The following is a 21,222-nucleotide window of genomic DNA, read 5'->3' as shown; positions in this document are numbered from 1 at the left end:
TCACCGCTTGTACTTCTATTCAATATATTGCTTATTGCCTATAAAAAAAAAAACACATGCAATTATCGAAAATAAGGTAGCATGATACAATGTCTATGACTCTTAGGAAGAAAATCCAAATCTTCAAAAAATGTTATGTCAACTGTCAAGAGAGGCAACACAGACAAAAATGATCTACTGACTAACAACTTTATATTGTAGGCCATCAACAGCCAAACATAATTTCCCCACAGTCTACATGCTAGCATAGTTTTGGTATGAATATGATATACCTGGGGTGTTCTATCTAATATGTTTTTCGTTATGTCTAATCATCATAATGAAAAATTATTTTTGCTCTTGAAAACAAAAAAGATGTTCCAAAAGAACCTTACCTCAAGATAATCTTCCGTCCTATCTTTTTAGATTGTACACCAGCAACGGATCTAACATGGGAAGAGATGAATATCAATATCAATAACATGTTACTTTGAATAAGGAATCATAGAATGTTCTTAATTATGACTCATCTTGACAGATAATTAATACCAGATTACCCAATGACAATGTTTTGGAACAAAAAAAACATATAAAAATCATATGACACATACCTCATCATCTCAATTCATTTCAGCCCAACAATCATCTTCAGCTTTGGGAAATTGCATATGAAGATTAAATACATGTGGTCATGATATTTTGCAAAAGTATAAAATGAGAATACAGCAAGAGACTTCAAAAATAAGTGTTTTCATGTACCTATGCTAACACAGTTGTATCCAAGCTTGGAAAGGCCAGTAGAAATTGTTGGAAATATTATGCCACTAACTTGAAACCAAAAATTCCGGCAGACCTCCAGTGTAATCCAATGCTGGGTTTACTCCTCAAGGTTAACATAGCCGCACGTAAGATACTGTGCTCTCAATACTTAAACGTGCTGAAGTTTCTACAACAATGCTCTGAATTTCAAGTTCAAGAAGAAGATTACCCACTAAATATATTTATCTTCTTTTTTATATAAACACCAGCCACTTGAAGCCATCGAAATGAAGCTGAAGAAGCATTTTTCTCACGGAATTTTATTTACAATCAAAGCCAATTAAACTAATGTTAAATGCCATGATGGAAAGACGTTGCAAACCAAAAGGACCGGAAGAAAAAATAAGGCTTGACTGAAACTGATATATGGAATCATAAAGAGGAACTTAAAGGTGGAGAAAGCAAGCAAAACACCTTTAAATTAGAGTAACTGAAAGAGATTATTTGTGCCATTAAATTAATCCTTCAGAAACCAAGTCATTAACTGTAAATAAATGGGAAAATTTTACAATTGCCAAGTAAGGGGCGTGAGTTATTGAGAAAAGGAAAGGGTGAGAACGGCTTTTTGTATTATAGCAATGGGAAGATTACAAGATGTTTAGAGAGATGGCAAAGAGAAGCAATCATCCAATGTGACACGTCAGTAAAAATGATGAGTTGGACACTGTTGCAAGGATTATAAATGATGAGGTGACGACGCTATATTGCGCGCTTCTCAATTCCTATATATAAATAGATGTGCTACTATTTTCTTTCTTAGTGAGCAAATTAACCTGAGCGTTAATTAGTTGATATGACCCCTTTTTTCCTTTCTTGCATTGTGGATGTGACTAGAATTAACTGCTTATTAAATCATCATTTTCTCTCTTAGTGAATAAACCAAACACTTGGGGCCCTTGAATGATATAGCAAACAGAAACACCCTGTTGGTTTTATCTTGCTGCAAAATGGCATGATACATATTCCTTAAAAAGTTTTATGAATTTCATGCAGATATTGGCATGATTGCACAGCATGAGTGATGCGACTTTGAATTATTATTGCTCTCAAGCTTTTTGGATCTTCCAACCCTTTTGATGCCTCAATTTTGCATAATTAAATTCTACACAAAGTAACCATGAGGTGTGGTACGGAGGTTGTTCACCTCGTCTCTTAAGCATGAGATTGAGGATTTAATCATTGCCTTTGAGAATTAAGCATATTTCATGGTCAGTCATTTATCGCTTAATACAAACACTTATAGGAACAAGATTAGTTATTGTTGTGGGCAAATACCATCATCTACCAATAAAAAAAAATCCACACCAAATCAACTTTTCAAATTTTCAGATTCTCCACAGAAAATGCAGGGTCCTTTCTCTGTACTTCTTTTTCACCTAATGCTCTGATAGGTACTCACATATTAGATAGTTAGTTAGAAGGTAGTAATAAGGTTTGTTGCCTATAAATAAGGGTGGTTAGTGAACATTAGGGGATCTTTGTTATTCAGTTTAGGAATTGGGTTAGAGAGAGAAGTGGTTCTCTCTTAGGCTTGGAAGGGTGTTTTGTATCCCTTTCTCTTGTATCTCTCCCTAATTCCCAATTGGAAATTAGGGTTTTCTATCAATAAAAATCAGGTTTCTATCATGCTCTCTATCTCTCATGTGAAAGTAATGTTCTATATAGGGACCCCCCTCCTCCCTCCCCCCTTCTCTTAGCTTTAACAAATTTTGTGGTAAAAGAGTACCTGCAATTCCAAACTCTTTGTCCCTTGCAAGAAAATGAGAGCGAGCCTCATCAAAAAGATATTAAAGAGCAGACAATAAGGCATAGGTTAGAGTACCTTTAGCACAAAACTGGTAAACATGGTTCCTTTAAATCTGACACTTGGTTTGGTAAATGTCAATTCTCACTTACATAAGCCTTTAGCTAGATTGCACATCATGGTTAATTGAAAAATGATTTGTAGACATCATCAAAGTGCAAACATCTAATAAACACTTTGAGTGAAAAAGGAGAAAGAAGAGAGAAGTAATGAATGTGATATATGATTGATGTGATAAGAAGCGAGACATAAATAAAAGAATGATGTATTTATTGATGTGTTTCTATGTCTAAGTAACATTACTAATGATTAATTGATTACTAAAATCAGATGTGTGGTGGCCTGGTGGGTGGATGGAAAGACTAAGCAAAAATCTAGTCCTTATCTTTCTCCAAAAATGTGCTGCCTACCATGACCAACCCACCTTGCATAGAAGACCTCAACTAGTGAAAGTTATGTGGGATATTAGACATAAATTACTGTTATTTTTCCTCTCTATGGTTCAAACTTAGAAACCTAAAATTGTCGGTATGTGGAATATAGATAGAGATAGCCAGAGAGAATAGAGCCTAAGTGTCCATTCCATTGATGCTGAATTGGCCTTGATGTAGTACCATTTATAAGAACAATAAAATCAATGTTGTGACATATTAGTTTAGTCATCACAACAGACCTATATATCTAATTAATGGTTCTTTATTTTGGCCAAGGAACTTCTCTACTCTCCGTGGCTATTTTGTTTTTTTATGTTGATGAGAAAACACTTCCTGCACCTCTTTTGAACTACATGACATTATGACAGTCCTTGTCATAGCTTGTTTTTAAATGCTTGTAACGTATCTGTATGAGAAACCTAACAAACTTATGCTTGGAACACAAGGCTATATCAAGGTTTAGCTTGTAGCTTATGCATTGATTTTGCATACTAATTAGTTCACCTATGCTGTACAAATTAGTTCTTCCTAGGTGACAACTGACAAGTATTAGGACATGTTTAAATTTTAGTGAAGGAACTACCTCTCATCTTTGTGCATTTTCCCACTTGACCCCAATTAGTGCCTAGACTTGCTTAAATTTTAATTAATCATGTGTAATGTAACGATCGGAATTTGGAAGAATGGTCATATTATTGGTTCTTCCTTCGACCTGCCGGCACTAAAGACTTTACAAATTTAAGATTTGCTCCATAATTAAGGATCAGTCTCAAAACCTTAGCATCATGAGTCTTTTAGATTATGACCAAATAATTGTCTAGGCCATATGTATCATGATCTGGCCGTCGACATTCGATCATCGCAGAAAGACCCAATTGGTGGAGTTAAGCCAAGAAAATGAGAAGAGTTCGACTTTATGTCTGTTTGGATATTTTGGCAGCAACTAAAATCCAAAAGGGGTTCTAGATTAAGATCATTGAGTGGTGAGTATAGACTTTTCAATGTCATGGACTTTCCTTAAATGGTTTTGGATAGAGACATCTTTTGGTAGCTTTAGAATCACTTCTGAAAATTCGGTGGTATCTTTTCTGAAAGATCCCTCAATAGTTTTCATGCATAGGATTGGTTTTCATGTGCCACAAAGCCTCAATCAACTACTACGTGTCCGCAATGCCCTCACTTGTAGAGGGGCCTCACATGGCCACACTTTTCCCCACTTTTATGAGGATGTTTGAAGGTGACATGAAACACATACACATACTTTGGTTTGGCATGCTATGTTTCATTTTATAACATAGCGTCCTCTCACTTTATAAGCACAATGCAAGAGATTCATCTCTTGAAATACGATAGAGAAACCAAAAGTTTAACCTCTCTCAACAAGATTTCTTTAGGTAGGTAAGAGGAGTGCTAACAACATTTTCTTTCTAACACTCTTTCATTAATTGATTAAAATTTATCTATGTCTAATTAAATTGAAATTAAAACTCATATTTTTAGTATATTTACATGATTTTCAACCAGATAATGAAAGTGTTAAAAACAAAGTATCGCTAACATTTTTCCTTTATGTAAATATATATACATAAATCCTCATTAATCAACCTACTTCTACTCAGTTCAACATATATGGATTAATATGCCCTGATTTTCTTTTTCTTGTTCAATTTATTTTGTACATGAATGAGAACTTTGTATTACATTCTAAATGAATGTACTAAACTTCACTGCAGGATGTTTTTTTGTCCTTTCATCCGACGCGCAATGTAATACTATTCAAGAAGGAAATATCAATATCATAGTGGGGTCAGTTCTGTCAGTGAAGATTTTTTCACAATACTTGAGTTTGAGACATTGTTGAAGGAACAAACACTTGCTAGTACTTCTTTTATATCTTTTCTAATTGAGCCAATTCTTCTACCTTTTCTATTACACTTTTGTTTGGTGGGGGAGAAAAAGAGAGAACAGAGAAAATGAGTAAAGAGAGAAATAGAGTAAATTTCGTATGTTGTTTGGTAAGAAAGAAAGAAAGAAAAAAGAAAGAATGAGGTGGGTTTTTCTCCTTTTATTTAATTGAATAAAGAAAAAAAAAGAGGTACTATCAAATGACATTTTTATCCAACCATTAAAATTGCTTTATTAAAGACGGGAAATACAACAAAGGGTAAAAATGATGATTCAAATTTTTGATGAACCCACACCCTCATTTCTTCGTTGCAACAAAGGCATGGGCCTCGTGTGTCAGGTGCAAACTCTTTCTGCATTACCAACCCCCCAGAAAAAAAACCAACCCAAAATGGAGCCATACTCCTTGCAAACTTGCTCGTGCCTGAAATCTTCATTGTAATTATTGCAAATATTTTGTCCAAAAAAAAAACTTATTACAATTACTGTTAGACAAACCCAAATATTTGAAGTTAAATCCTCTTTCATCCTTTAAGTTCGTGTTTGGACTTTGGAGAATGGAGATTCTGTCGTTTTTCATTTGACATTAATTAACATTTGTTTATTTCAAATAAATTTTTAGATTAAATGCACCTATGATCCTTACCATTACGTGATTTTAATCTCATTACTTTCAATTTCATGATTTTAGTCCCTATATTTTTTAAGATATCCAATCATCCCTTTACTATAATACCATCTTATTTTTGTTGAAAATTCATGATTTAGAAGATGATGTGTATTTCTATATTACTATAAATGACAACTCAACATCGTCATCTTAAAGTCGACTACCGTATTCCTCCTTGACCACACCTTCGGCACCCTCGCCGACCTCTGCATCTACTGCATCCCCATCGACACCACCACGTTTGAACCCTCTCTCATTGTTTTTTTTTTTTTTATAAGCACCCTCTCTCATTGTTGAAATCTCCTCCAAGAGTTGCCACTCCATCGATGATGCCTCATTCTTTGTGAAGACCCCTCCTTGCACCAAGAATTATATCGAACAATCTACACTGCCAATGAGTAATACATCGGGAAGAAACTCTCGAGTGAACATGAAACTTGTGAGAGAAAGCGAGACAAGGCTTTTTCACTATTGGTTTTTTTAGGTGCTACATTGCCACTGCTATTTATGTGATTTACGACTCTGCATGAATTCTCATGTTGTCTTACCGGGAAAAACACTTTCAAGTAAAACAATTTTCTCAAACTAATACAAAAAGTATTTTTATGCAAACAAAAATTAAATAGCTTAGACGGTATAATTTTTTAAAGTTTAAATGAAAAATATATAAGAAAATAAGGTTGTTAAGAAATATTTTTATGGCAAAAAAAACACTTTCAAGGAAAAATAAAAACTCAACGAACTAATATAAACAAGTATGTTTACACAAAATATATGTGTAATGAAAAAGTATATAGGAAGGTTGTTAAAAATCATGTTGATGGTAATAAAACTTTCAAGGAAAAAATCCTTATCACCAACAAATGCAAAAAATATATTTAGTTATGAAAACAATAATGAAAATTAATATTTTTGGGTTTTTGCTGGTTTGAACTCGGGACCTATACGTATTAGAAAATTCTTCAACCCAACAAACCATTGGCAGATAGGAAGATAAATTTATTAAGGAAGAAATTTGTGGTAAAAAACGATTTTCAAGGAAAAAGATTTACAAACAAATGCAAAAAATAATTTTTATTGCAAATATATAGTTTAGAAAATACACTTTTAAAAGGGTAATGAAAAGTATATAGGGGAGCATTTCTTAAATTTATGTTATTTCTTGCATATTTTTCTACATATTTTGATTTTAAAAAAAATTCACAGGAAAGATATTTTTTAAGATTTTCCTGCAAATTTTTATCTATTGGAAATATCTTTGGGTAATTTACTCCACAAGTAACCCAAAAAAAAAATCATGTGAAAATTCATAGTAAAAGCTGTAGAAAAATGAGGAATATAGAATGAGGCAAATATAAAATGTTATTGACAAGCTTCCTAAGAAGAACGTCAAAACATGAAAACTCACGCTTTTACTTTTACTATGTCCTTGGATCTCCTTAAAGTGCATGACATAATCGAAATAAAATGAACATGTAGCGAATTCAACATAAAGCACATGTTTCTTTTAAAACAATAGTTCTTAAATGGCCAAAGTAATTGATAAGAGACTTTGAAAAAGTTTTCAAAATAAAGTATATAAGTTTCATACAACTACTAAAACTACTAAGATCAAATGAAGAACTAAACTAGAGTCACTAGTGTGAAAAAAGCCTCCAATAGATGTCCACCTATTATGGAGCTCTAAGGGGACATAAGTGAAATACTTTGGGGAAAAAACTATCATAACTAGGAAAAGTATATGTAAGCATTCAAGTAAGAACGTAAGTAGGATATTAACCTAATCAAAATAAATCTTTTCTTTTTCACAAGGAGGTTGAATGTAACTCCATCTTCCCCTTTCTTTTTAATATTTCATTGTTTCTTGATCTTAACTAAACTTTCTATTCTTCCTCCCTCTTCTCAATATCTATACCAACCTCACTAGTGGAAGAGGCATTAGGGTAAGCTTCTTGTCATGATAAAGAAAAGAATTTACTGCTTTTGTATCTATGATTCACTTGTTTATCATATTTCGTGGGTAAGACATGGCTTGCTTCCATGGGCACCACATTACATAAGACAACATGATGACTCTTTCCTATGAACAAGGGAAGTAGGATCCTTATTTACAACCAAGTCCTCTTGGTCAAGAAGCTTATATGCTTTGGATAAGGATTTACAACAAAACCTAGCTTATTCACTCTCCTAGAGCTAGCCACATAAGTGAAACTACTAATGAGGGAACATTTATGCCCACTAATTAGGCATCTTGTACAAAAGATGTTTCCTATTTGGTTATCTCACCATCTATACTAGGTAATAATCTCCCTCTAAACAATATTCAACAATCTCTTGTTCATTGGAGGAAGATGTAGAATGGGAAGAACTTAAACTTAAAATGCTCCCAATATTCTTGAAGTAAGAAAGCATGTAGGACTTCGAGAGGCAATGTGACCTCTACACACTTGAAGTATTTTATGTTTGACTCATTTTCTCTAGGTTTGGAAGTTGGATAACAAGATGTCTTCATAGATTCTCTAGGATGTTCTTTTTAACTTTAGGGTCCCTAAATATCACTAAAGAACTATAAAAGTCACCATCTATCTTCTTTTAGCACTCTTATATTTTCTTCTCATTTTTTTTCTTTTGTATCTAATTGCATGGTCAACTTTTGGGCTTGATGTTGCAGGTCCATGAATATGTGCGACATAGGAGAAAGAGAAGAATTGCTCCTAAACAACTAGCCATCAAAAGATATGATGCAAAAAAACAAAAGGAAACACTAAAAACAAAAGCAATCAAAAACACCACTAAAGAACCACTCCAAAGGGTCCCATTTCTAGCCTAGAGGATCATTTAAAAGATCCTATTTCTAATGATGCACAATCAAGCAAAGCAAATATGTAAGGATAAACCAAAGGGTCCCAAAACAATGTCCAAAGTCCTCTTACAAGAGAAAAAGAAAAGTACAAAACTATATCCTAATACAAAGGAACTACAAAGTACAAAGATTTGATCCTAGATACAATCTAAAAAGAAAAATTACAATGAGAATTCCTAATACAAACGTACTATAACAAGCAATACAATTGTAAAAGAAGAAAATAAAAAAGAAAAATTAACTAAAAGGGGGAAATGGCAAACTAGTGAATATTCAACATGAGAATCTTACTTTTTCTTTTTAATTTTCTCACTCACCCGCCAATACAATTGTTTCATACTTTTTATGATTTTTTCTCTATTGAGCACTCTTTTCTTGTTCCACTCCTTATCTCTTTTCCACCTTTTCACAAAAGAAAACCACACTAGAAGATGTAACAACGTGTGAGATTAAAAGTGGTCTTGTGGAGCCCCTTCAAACACTTCACAAACTTCAGAGGTCAAATGGAAAATAAACAAATGACAAAACAATGGTTAGCACAAAGACAATCAAGAAAAGCTCAACAAGGAATAAGGACTACCAAAAGATGAAAAAGTGAAATAAAACTACCAAGAAGCCAAACAAAGAAAAAACACATGGAGTTAGACCTTTTTTACGTTCTAGAAAAGATTCTCAACAAGGCAATGTTTGTGTATCACATGCCCTGGACATGTATTTTCACTAAAGCACCAACATATATTTTCACTAAGGCACTGTCTCCAACTCGGTTTGAGTCTGTAAGGGACAAACTCAATGCGGTCGACAAGATTACTCTTTTCTCTCCCACCTTGAGTTTGAGGGGGACTATTAGAGAATAGAGTTAGTTAGTTATAGTGCCAGCAGGATGTTACCAGCTGTTGTTAGTTGTTGAGTCAGTTTACTCTTTGTAACTGTTCTATTAGTTAGAATTAGTTCTTGAATTCAGCTTCTCCCACTCTCTATATAACTGTTCTATTGTTGAGTCAGTTTACTCTTTGTAACTGTTCTATTGTAACTGTTCTATTAGTTAGAATTAGTTCTTGAAATAGTTCTTGAATCAGACCACTGAACACGAAAAACCAGAGAATCACCAAAAAAACCTTGTTGAAATGGCAAAGGTATGAGAATCACATACCATGAATGTAAAGATAGATACATATAACATAGACACACTCCATTTGCATTTTACAAAAGAAACATAGGAGTTGATAAAGTTCAAAGTCAGTAGGGTTGAAGAAATGCCTGTAGAAAAGTTTTCAGTAAATAAAATATTTGAATTGATCAACACAATCAAATCTAAGGGTGTAAAATACATTGCCAAACTCATTTTAACTTCAAAATCACAAATGTCCATAAATCTTTGATGAGATGGTTTATACTTTATATTATTAATTTACGCAGTATCATGGGAAAATTATTATGAAAATTGACCAATTAGTTCCGAAGTTAACCATCAGATTCATCACTATTTGATATTCACCATTTGAAGAAAGATTAGACCAGCAGTCCAGCACTATAAATATCAAATATGTCAAGCAAATTCAGTTGTTTGAAACAAGAAAACCATGATAAGTAACATAAGAAAATATTATTACGAGATAAAGGAAGCTATTTATCTTCGAAAGTCATGGATCATTCATAAGAAATGTCTAACCTGTCATGAGATTGGGGACAGTGCAGTTTTACAACTGGAGCTGAAGATACATATGGGATTTGTGTGCTCATGATGTACTGTTCTGGTGCAGCATATCTGAAACATAAGGATGGGACACATCATGAATTGCCTATAGTGGGATGTCAGGCATAGATGGATTCAAGGAGAATATATACAACACTTATATTTTCTAACTTGTGGTTATCTTTTTCATTAAATTATAAGGATATTTCTAATTGTTTGAATTATTTTTTGGAATATACACAATACTTATTCCTCTCGTCTCATTCTCTCAATCAACTAATCCTCTCTGGAAGCTGCGAGAGCTTGTTCTGGTTCAATTGTACTGAATGAGGATATAATTATCTGGATCAGTTGTTCAGTACTTGTAGAATTTATAAAGGCAATTTGGACACACACAGACACAGCCATTGGATCATAACAGAAAATGTTTTCTCTCTCACACACACAAGCGCGCGTGAACCAGGACACAAGAACAGCAAGGAAAGGAACCATGGTAGAAAAACTATCTCGCACCAAATTTGAGGTAAGCACAATAGCAATAATTCTAAGAATCAGCAAAACAATCAAGAGAGAGATAACACCAAGATCAACAACTAAAGCACGAAAACGCTATACATAGCTTTTCCAGGAAGCAAAGCTAAAAAAGCACATACATTTTTGCATATAATGATTAGAAAGAAACACTGGGCTAAAAGGGTAAAATGGATATATAGAATGGACCGTGAACAAGGCTACATGTTTATGTGTCATTAAAATATGAGTAATGATGAAATCCCAAAATGAGGTAATGGAGGAATGCAAGAATAAGACTAACTGATAAATAAAGAATGGGCATTGCAGATGATATCTTCGGTGAGTTCTATCCAGAGCAAGCACAATTTCTGTCCTTCCACTACTGATCGCCTCCTCTTCCTGGCAGCACCTCATCCCACCACCATTTTATTCAACACCGTCTAATGACAACTACTCTACCTATTGGTTACAGTATCCTAATGTCACCAATCTCTATCCATTTATTCTATCCATAAATTAGTTAGGAATCTGAAATTGCCTTATACTTAAAAATCACCCCTTTTAAGGAACCTCTCCCAATTTGCATGTGATAATGAAAATCATGCGTCCCAATAAAAGAGATAAGAGAGAAATATTACCAAATAAATTAACAAGATTTGAAGTTGTCTCTACACCGAAAGCTTGCTTGTCTAATAGCTTCAAGGAGACAGAAAACCATCTGCAAATTCGCAAGAAAAAGATATTAAGAAACTTTATTTGAAAAGACAGGTGGACCTTCATCATCACCTGTTTCTTTAGAATTTTAATAAAGGGTTCTCACCCTCTTCTCCTGTTCCAGACTTTTAGCCCAATAACCTGAAGTTCCGAGCAGGTGCCAGTGTCGTGGGCGCATATAACTGATCATCAAAGAGTAAAGTATGCAAATAAGAGATTTAGTCTGTGAAGTCACAGAGTCGTCATCCAAACATGCAAGACATTTAGGCTGTTAAATGACTTTTCCATCTAGTTAAAAGAAGTAAATACATAATTGCATACAATGATTAGGAAGAAACAATAGGCTAAAAAGGTCAAACAAATATAATGGATGTACTACTAACATGGCTGCGTGTATATAAATGTCATTGAAATATGAGAAATGGCGAAATTTCAAAATGATGCAAGAAACTTTTTATGGTAAAAGACAGACTTATGATGTTCTGGTTCACATCTACTAAATGATGATATTTACATAACATGCAAAGACTTTCCTTCTCAAAAAAAAAGGATCAGATTGGTTGTGATTATTTTGGATCAGCTGTTCTGTAATTCTAGAAATGATGAGGAAAATGTAGATATAAAACTTAATTTGATTTACACATACGGTACATAGGAGACAATTCAACTTAGGTTGTACATAAAGTTTTACCAACGTCTATGCTCAATACAAAACAATTATGCATTTTCCCATTAAGTGGTGCTCAGAAGGTGCCACTATATCCTATCATATGTTAAGTTCAAGATAAACCATTTACTTCTAAACCTTTCCTAATGGTTTGACCTATAGTTTTCCTTAATCTCCCTCTGTCCCCAACTATTTAACTACTCTCCATAACAATTGCTTCTGCAGAACTTCTCTACGCATACCAAAATCTCGCGATGACCATAAAATTGGGGAAGATAAAATTCACAAAGAACTTCATCATTAACTAAGTGCTTTAGAAACGTAGTGAAGATAGTTAAAGAATATGAAATATATTATCCTCACAGATTAAAGACTAAAATAGGTGTGTTGTTTACCCTCCCCCACCCCACAACTCACCTTCCCAGTATATCTTACTTCTATAAACTTAATTAGAAAATTGAATACCAAAATATTAACAAAACAACCAATTTTAGCCATGCTATTTAAAGAGACTACTAACATGGGAAGCTCTCTACTCTGCATCAAATCAGATCAGGTCGAATCCCCTCAAACTGCCATATGAGTCAGTATTCAGCAGCCTTCATAGTAGAGCTCTGCAACAGTGTTTGAGAAGATTTGTATTTGTCAGTACTAAAACTGGTGTTAAATGATGTGACCAAGTATGACCTTACTCTCCCCATACAAGTACAACAGTGTTATCTTAAATTTGACAAGTAGTATTAGTTTTAATAGAGCATCACCTCAAGAAAGCCATAAACAAAATATGCACAGCTGTTTGCACAAGCTCTTCATACTCTCTCATTCATCCAAATTTCTACTGCACCATATTCATTTGCCTTCTTCAGGGCTTGCCTCAAATGGATATTGCAAGGAACTTGTAGGAATCTTAGTCTCCTTTGGAACTCTAGAAACAAGAATCCCAATCCCTTGAAGTGTCTTTGCAAAAACCTGATTATATTATATCCGTCAGTCAACATATACAAATGAGTCATATAATAGCGGTATACTTGACAGGTGAGACATTTGTTTACCTTAAAGCATACACATCAGTTCAATCATCACCAGTATAAATTTGAAGTACATCAATAGAATTCTAGTATCCTAGAAATATGTAAATAACACTGCAGTTAGGATCTATTTCTCATAATACACGACCAAAGTAGCATGAGTATATACTCACCAAACTACAGTCTGTGAACCTTCTGGCTTTAATCACAAGAAACTCATGTATCTGTAGTATAGGGGATGCATATGTCCCACTAACCAAGTTAAGATTGACAGTTAAATCCAAAATAAAGTTAACAAAATTCAAAACCACGAAAAAATGAATTTCATTTTTTTAAGATAGGTTTTCCCCTCCAAATCAAATTATACCATAACCGAATCAAAAGGAAACAAGCCGTTTTGAGAAAACCCGATAAGTAAAAATCCATGTATAAGAATCCCTCAAGAATAAGAAATCACATAGCAGAAAGAGAAACAGACCTCATCCTCCGCAACTTGGCGACCGCGACACCCTCTGTCATAGCGCTGCAAATGTCTGCGAGTGTGGGGAGAAAGTGAAGCACATAACACACATTCTCCAACCGTATAAGGGTCATTTTGCTAACACCAATCAAACTTTCTCTACCAGGCACAAATACTGACCAACTCTCAAAGAAAATTTTCAAAAATCAAACTCGTAGAACGCAATAGCAAATAAGAAAGCTAGGCATGTAATAACCGTCAAAACAAAAGTGAATTACAGTAAAGAATAGAAGATATTGATGATACTACATATCTGAAGGTCTCAACAAATAAGAAATTAAAAAGCAGTAAATGAAGACTACCTTTAATTTGAATAGCCAAAACCAGAAATTTCCAAACGAGGAGCGGGACTACCATCCAACAATGTATTTTACCACTTCAAGTCACGATGGCATACCTGCTTCATTAAAGAGAAATAGAGAAGCTCCAGTCATACATGTATCTTCTGGGCAGAAAATACACTGCGGAAAAAGCAAAAACTATGCATGTACCATGGCATTACAATAACTAACACCTGATATAAGTTGTTGGAAGAAGCGTGCCTGCAGAGTAAAATAGTGGGCATTAAAGAAATATACAGCAGCACTACACAACTGAATGAATGCAATGGAAACGAACAACATCCTCACTTAACCCCCTGCATTACATATCTTCTCAAATAGCTCTCCTCTAGAAGCATATTCATTACAATTACCAAATGCTTTGGGTAAATATAATGTTTCGAAATTCCCTTGTCTTAAGTTGTCTTGATATTATCAGATTTCAATAAGGTTTCAAATTCTCTTATCTTAATCAGAATGAACATTCTCGCGATTTTAGGGTCATCGATCACATGATTAACCATCTCATTTTAGAGACTCGCATCAATGATTTCCGTCAAAAGGGTTAGCCCTCAAATTATCATTATCCGAAAAGCTAAAAAGCATAGAGGCAACATGGGTCCATAATCATTATTAGCATTCTCGCGAATTTAGGGTCATCGGTCACATAATTAACCATGTCGTTTTAGGGACTCACATCAATGATTTCCGTCAAAAGGGTCAGCCCTCAAATTATCATTATCCGAAAAGCTAAAAAGCATAGAGGCAACATGGGTCCATAATCATAATTAGCATTCTCGCGACATTAGGGTCATCGATCATATGATTAGACATCTCGTTTAGGGAGTCGCAGTGATAATTTCCGTCAAAAGGGTCAGCCATCAAATTATCATTATCCGAAAAGCTATAAAGCATAAAGGCAACATGGGTCCATAATCATAACTAGCATTCTCGCGACTTTAGGGTCATCGATCACATGATTAGCCATCTCGTTTTAGGGACTCGCATCGATGATTTCCGACAAAAGGGTCAGCCTTCAAATTATCATTATCCGAAAAGCTAAAAAGCATAAAAGCAACATGGGTCCATAATCATAATTAGCATTCTCGCGACTTTAGGGTCATCGATCACATGATTAGCCATCTCGTTTTAGGGACTCGCATCGATGATTTCCGTCAAAAGGGTCAGCCCTCAAATTATCATTATCCGAAAAGCTAAAATGCATAAAGGCAACATGGGTCCATAATCATAACTAGCATTCTCGCGACTTTAGGGTCATCGATCACATGATTAACCATCTCGTTTTAGGGACTTGCATCGATGATTTCCGTCAAAAGGGTCAGCCTTCAAATTATCATATCCGAAAAGCTAAAAAGCATAAAGGCAAGATGGGTTCATAATCATAATTAGCATTCTCGCGACTTTAGGGTCATCGATCACATGATTAGCCATCTCGTTTAAGGGACTCGCATCGATGATTTCCGTCAAAAGGGTCAGCCATCAAATTATCATTATCCGAAAAGCTAAAAAGCATAAAGGCAACATGGGTCCATAATCATAACTAGCATGCTCGCGACTTTAGGGTCATCAATCGCATGATTAGCCATCTCGTTTTAGGGACTCGCATCAATGATTTCCGTCAAAAGGGTCAGCCATCAAATTATAAAGGCAACAATGGTCCATAATTAGCATTCTCGTGACTTTAGGGTCATCAATCACATGATTAGCCATCTCGTTTTAAGGACTCGCATCGATGATTTCCGTCAAAAGGGTCAGTGGTCAAATTATCATTATCCGAAACGCTAAAAAGCATAAAGGCAACATGGGTCCATAATCATAATTAGAATTCTCGCGACTTTAGGGTCATCGATCACATGATTAGCCATCTCGTTTTAGGGACTCGCATCGATGATTTCCGTCAAAAGGGTCAGCCTTCAAATTATCACATCCGAAAAGCTAAAAAGCATAAAAGCAACATGGGGCCAAATCATAATTAGCATTCTCGCGACTTTAGGGTTATCGATCACATGATTAGTCATCTCGTTTTAGGGACTCGCATAGATGATTTCCGTCAAAAGGGTCAGTCATCAAATTATTATTATCTGAAAAGCTAAAAAGCATAAAGGCAACATGGGTCCATAATCATAATTAGCATTCTCGCGACTTTAGGGTCATCGATCACATGATTAGCCATCTCGTTTTAGGGACTCGCATCGATGATTTCCGTCAAAAGGGTCAGCCATCAAATTATTATTATCCGAAAAGCTAAAAAGCATAAAGGCAAGATGGGTCCATAATCATAATTAGCATTCTCGCGACTTTAGGGTCATCCATCACATGATTAGCCATTTCATTTTAGGGACTCGCATTGATGATTTCCGTCAAAAGGGTCAGCCATCAAATTATCATTATCTGAAAAGCTAAAAAGCATAAAGGCAACATGGGTCTAAAATCATAATTAGCATTCTCGCGACTTTAGGGTCATCGATCACATGATAAGCCATCTAGTTTTAGGGACTCGCATCGATGATTTCCGTCAAAAGGGTCAGCCATCAAATTATCATTATCCGAAAAGCTAAAAGGCATAAAGGCAACATGGGTCCATAATCATAACTAGCATTATCGCGACTGTAGGGTCATCAATCGCATGATTAGCCATCTCGTTTTGAGGACTCGCATCGATGATTTCCGTCAAAAGGGTCAGCCATCAAATTATCATTATCCGAAAAGCTAAAAAGCATAAAGGCAACAATGGTCCATAATTAGCATTCTCGTGACTTTAGGGTCATCGATCACATGATTAGCCATCTCATTTTAGGGACTCGCATCGATGATTTCCGTCAAAAGGGTCAACCCTCAAATGATCATTATCTGAAAAGCTAAAAAGCATACAGGCAACATGGGTCCATAATCATAATTAGCATTCTCGGGACTTTAGGGTCTTCCATCACATGATTAGCCATCCTGTTTTAGGGACTCGCAATGATGATTTCCGTCAAAAGGGTCAGCCATCAAATTATCATTATCCAAAAAGCTAAAAAGCATGAAGGCAACATGGGTCCATAATCATAACTAGCATTCTGGCGACTTTAGGGTCATCGATCACATGATTAACCATCTCGTTTTAGGGACTCGCATCGATGATTTCCGTCAAAAGGGTCAGCCATCAAATTATCATTTTCCGAAAAGCTAAAAAACATAAAGGCAACATGGGTCCATAATCATAATTAGCATTCTCGCGAATTTAGGGTCATCGATCACATGATTAGCCATCTCGTTTTAGGGACTCGTATCGATGATTTCCGTCAAAAGGGGGTCAGCCCTCAAATTATCATTATCCGAAAAGCTAAAAAGCATAAAGGCAACATGGGTCCATTATCATAACTAGCATTCTCGCGACTTTAGGATCATCGATCACATGATTAACCATCTCGTTTTAGGGACTCGCATCGATGATTTCCGTCAAAAGGGTCAGCCCTCAAATTATCATTATCCGAAAAGCTAAAAAGCATAAAGGCAACATCGGTTCATAATCATAATTAGCATTCTCGCGACTTTAGGGTCATCCGTCCCATGATTAACCATGAGCCTAGATATCCCAATAATTTCCCAAGCCAATATCATGCACAATTTCATAGTGATCACTGTCATGAAGAACCTCAAAAATTCATATCAATTGTCTTGTGAAATTCTTTTACTCGTCTCGTCTATCTCTCTCTTCACATAAAATAAATAGGTATATGATCCTATTGAGCAAATGAGACTAACATGTAAATTTTGTAAATGAGGGAACCCATACCAAAAATGAACCAAATTTTGATCCTCATGAAATCGAGCACTTCCAGTGGCATCAATGGGGCCACTACATACACTACATTCTTGTCTTTCAGGCTATAAGACAAGCATCCAGAACTGGTAGCATAAGGGGTTTTGCAAACAACATTAGCAAATAGTAGAACCAGAATCAATCACATCTAATTAATTTCGAATTGATGACTTCTGGCAATTCATTTCTTAGACAACATAGGATCTCTAATTAAGGCCCAACCAATTGCCTAAACCACCGAATGTACTACAGATATTTTCTTCGATCAGGCTTATCTACTACCTATTCTAGTTCTTACACACACATGCACCCAGCGTATCAATAGTATTAAATGTACTAATTAAGGTTGTGTCTAATTCATTTTCAAAAGCAAGTCAGATGCTATGATGTACCAAATATTTAGTTATAAAATGGAGAACACAAAAAAAAAAGCTAACCTTTAAGAAGAAGAGATCCATATGCAATAGCTGCTCCAGCATGCCCCTACGTACATATGAAGAACGAAATTAACAAAGGCAAAATCTTTAAACAATAATTTAAAATTTTATCTCGTTCCCACCTCAAAGGAGATAATGCTAAAACAATAAATATATTCGGTTAAATTCTTGCATATTGAGAGGGAAATAAACTTTCTGAGGACCATATATTACAGTGTAAGCATTCTTTATAATGATTAAAAAATTTAGAAGTGTAAGATTAAAGTAATAAATTTGGCTAGACCAACATGTTAGACAATTTTGTAGATCATCTAAAGTAACTAAATGCATCATCTTTAGCTAGGTAAAACCTAATCATGAGAAATATAAACTTATATTATATACATCAATAAGTTCACCAAAATGCTCCCACCATCATTCATTCATAATTCATAATGATTCAACTAAAATCTCAGTATTTCGGTCATCAATATTACCTCCTCACTGATCACTTGCTACAATTCTAAACGTTGCATAAAAACTCCAAACTTCTGAGCAAATGTTATCTTTCAAGGTCACCATGCATACTAAACCTCCAGAGAAATTTTCAGACTATGGGCTATTGCCCATTGAGTACACCATTTTAGAAGACAAGTCTCAACAAATGTTATACTCATTCCATCAAACAACATCATACAAGATTTAAATCACACATTAACTTTCAGTAAACCGGTGTAATGTTTCAGAAGCAACATTTGAATAAAATGCAAACTTTCAAAATTTTAAAAACTGCAGAGCAAAGTTATAAATGAAACTCTTGCAAATCATTGCTCATGAAGCACACTTTTTTTATGCTTTCCTTTATCAAATACATACTTCAGTCCAAGCCAAAACTTTGTAAAGGTAAGATATGCACTTTCGCAGCAAGTGCATACTAGACTTCATAACAGCATCAGCATAAGCAATTCAGCAAACAATATCCCCTAAATATTGAACTCAGTGTCTTAAAACAAAATAGGACAAAAGGATAACTTGTCATCCACCAAGGTTTGAAAACAATGTTGAAAATTCACTACCATGTTCAGCACTTAAAAAAAAAATTATCAGTGGCTTAAATTTAATTGATTGGAATATTATATCTCCAATTACCTTCTCTAATGCCCTATGGAAACACCACAATGCTAAAGAGATATCTTTTTTGACACAGTCTACAGGACCCAAAAGGTAGCACATTGATGCATGCAACTAGAACATAAAATACCTCAGTAAGGTTTTGTCAGAAATTCAGAAATCATGGCAAGATATAAATTCCACAGCTTGGATTTTCAACATATTTTCACAAATTAGAATATTTCAGTGCATTCGGCCATAATCGTATGTTTCTCACAGCAACCACCAATCAATTTAATCAAAAAGGTAAACTATTGAAAGAAATAACACATCAATTAACTGTTTCAGTTTCTTTAACACTAACCTGTTTTGCAAGGCTGCAAGCTCGGTGACTTGAAGAAAGCGAAACATGCACACCCATAGGGCGAAATCGAGAAAATCGAAGAAACAGGGTTTTCCGATATCAAGGGTTTCATATGAAACAACAAACAGTGGATACCCTAACCAGTAATCAGTAATCGCCGGGTAGGAGAAAGAACAAGAAAGAAAGAAAGAAAGAAAGAAAGAGGGGAAAGAGAAACCCTAACCGGAAAACAAAGAGCGATGATGGTTTACTGCGTGAACTCGATCACTCTGTGATTCTTCTTCGCGCCACCGCCAACCAACGGCTATATTATCATCATCGTTCTTGAAACTGGGGGTAAAATTGAAGCGGTTAGGTATTTATGATGTGATACTGCGTAAAGATGAAGCTAAGACCAATCACGCGTGTGTGTAAATAAGCCAGCGTGTGTGGCACGCGTAACCGTCTAGGAGTGGATTTTAACATTTATTTCAATTTTGAACAATATAAATTTATTTAATATACATAGTTTTTTAGGTTAATTATGTTTCTGAAAAATTAGTATTGGTCCCTAAAAAAAGTTTAATTTGTATTATTCAAAAAAAAATCCTAGAAATCCATCCTCACTTTTTTCTCATCTCCCGAATTTAGTGATGATGTGTCTACATACTTAGGCACATAAGCATTATTTGTGATGTGAAATTTTGTGGCTATTTCAAAAAAAAAAAAAAATGGTTATGTGGATGATACCGGGACTAAAATAAAAATTAATGATTTCCTTCTCTTCTTAAACTCTATTTTCATTTCCTTCTTCTTCTTCTTTCATCGTTACCAAGAACAAAAATTAAGAATACAATACGCACTCCAACATTTGATTTTCCTCTAAAATCCATATAAATGAGAACCTATAATTATTGCCCAAATCAATGTGAGAGTGTGTTTACCCTATACTCCCTCCGTTCCAGAAAGTTTGTAGTTTAAGGTTGTGGCACAAAGAGTAAGAAAACAATTATTGATAGTATAATTTGACTAGATTATCCTTATTTAATTTTACTAGAATGATGTGCAACTATTAAATTATACTTCGATAGAGAAGAATGTAATTAATAGATAAGAGTTGTGGTTGGTTAATATGAAATGTGATAAGTGAGAGAAAATGTATTAAATGAGGGTATAGGTGAAAAAAATTAGCAAAAAATGCATTGGTTTTCTAAAACCACAAACATTTTGGGATATTGAAAGATAGTGCAAAACAACAAACTTTCTGGAAGGGAGGGAGTATTGATATTGACAAGTTAAATTAAAGAGGTTTATGTGACCACTATTGGGTTTAGCCATGTTAAATTTTGACGAATTTAATTCTATGTTAATGCAGTCAATAGACCAGATTGTGTTTATTGATATTGGCAAGTTAATCATAAACACATTCTTTAAGTTACATATGTTGTCTAGTCAGTGGGAGGTTGTTGGATTAGTATTTAACATAAGTGTCACCCATGAAATTATTAAAATGTGTAGCCAGTATTTATAGAAATACATCTAAAATGTCAAATTTTTAATTAAATCATTAATGATTAAAGGGTGTAATTGTCATG

The 21,222-nt window shown here is 34.6% G+C and overlaps 1 long non-coding RNA gene across 18 annotated transcripts; it reads right to left on the bottom strand.

Moving 5' to 3' along the window:
* Window positions 1–8,515: 8,515 nt before the first annotated feature.
* LOC130739670 (uncharacterized) lies at window positions 8,516–20,018 on the bottom strand. Of its 18 annotated transcripts, XR_009019920.1 has the most exons (14): window positions 19,872–20,012; window positions 19,649–19,784; window positions 18,196–18,241; window positions 14,104–14,154; window positions 13,915–14,009; window positions 13,571–13,727; window positions 13,266–13,344; window positions 13,117–13,186; window positions 12,826–13,033; window positions 12,585–12,678; window positions 11,504–11,579; window positions 11,322–11,401; window positions 10,147–10,242; window positions 8,516–8,964 (listed from the first exon to the last, which is right to left on the bottom strand). It is a non-coding gene; the product is annotated as an uncharacterized LOC130739670 (long non-coding RNA). The 18 variants fall into 18 exon arrangements; XR_009019914.1 differs by having other exon boundaries at window positions 13,915–14,012; window positions 19,649–20,018; XR_009019918.1 differs by having other exon boundaries at window positions 13,571–13,625; window positions 13,915–14,012; window positions 19,649–20,017.
* Window positions 20,019–21,222: the final 1,204 nt, after the last annotated feature.

Source organism: Lotus japonicus, chromosome 2 (genome assembly GCF_012489685.1).
Source record: "Lotus japonicus ecotype B-129 chromosome 2, LjGifu_v1.2".
NCBI classification, from domain to species: Eukaryota; Viridiplantae; Streptophyta; class Magnoliopsida; order Fabales; family Fabaceae; genus Lotus; species Lotus japonicus.
This window is presented reverse-complemented; position numbering and strand designations above follow the sequence as displayed.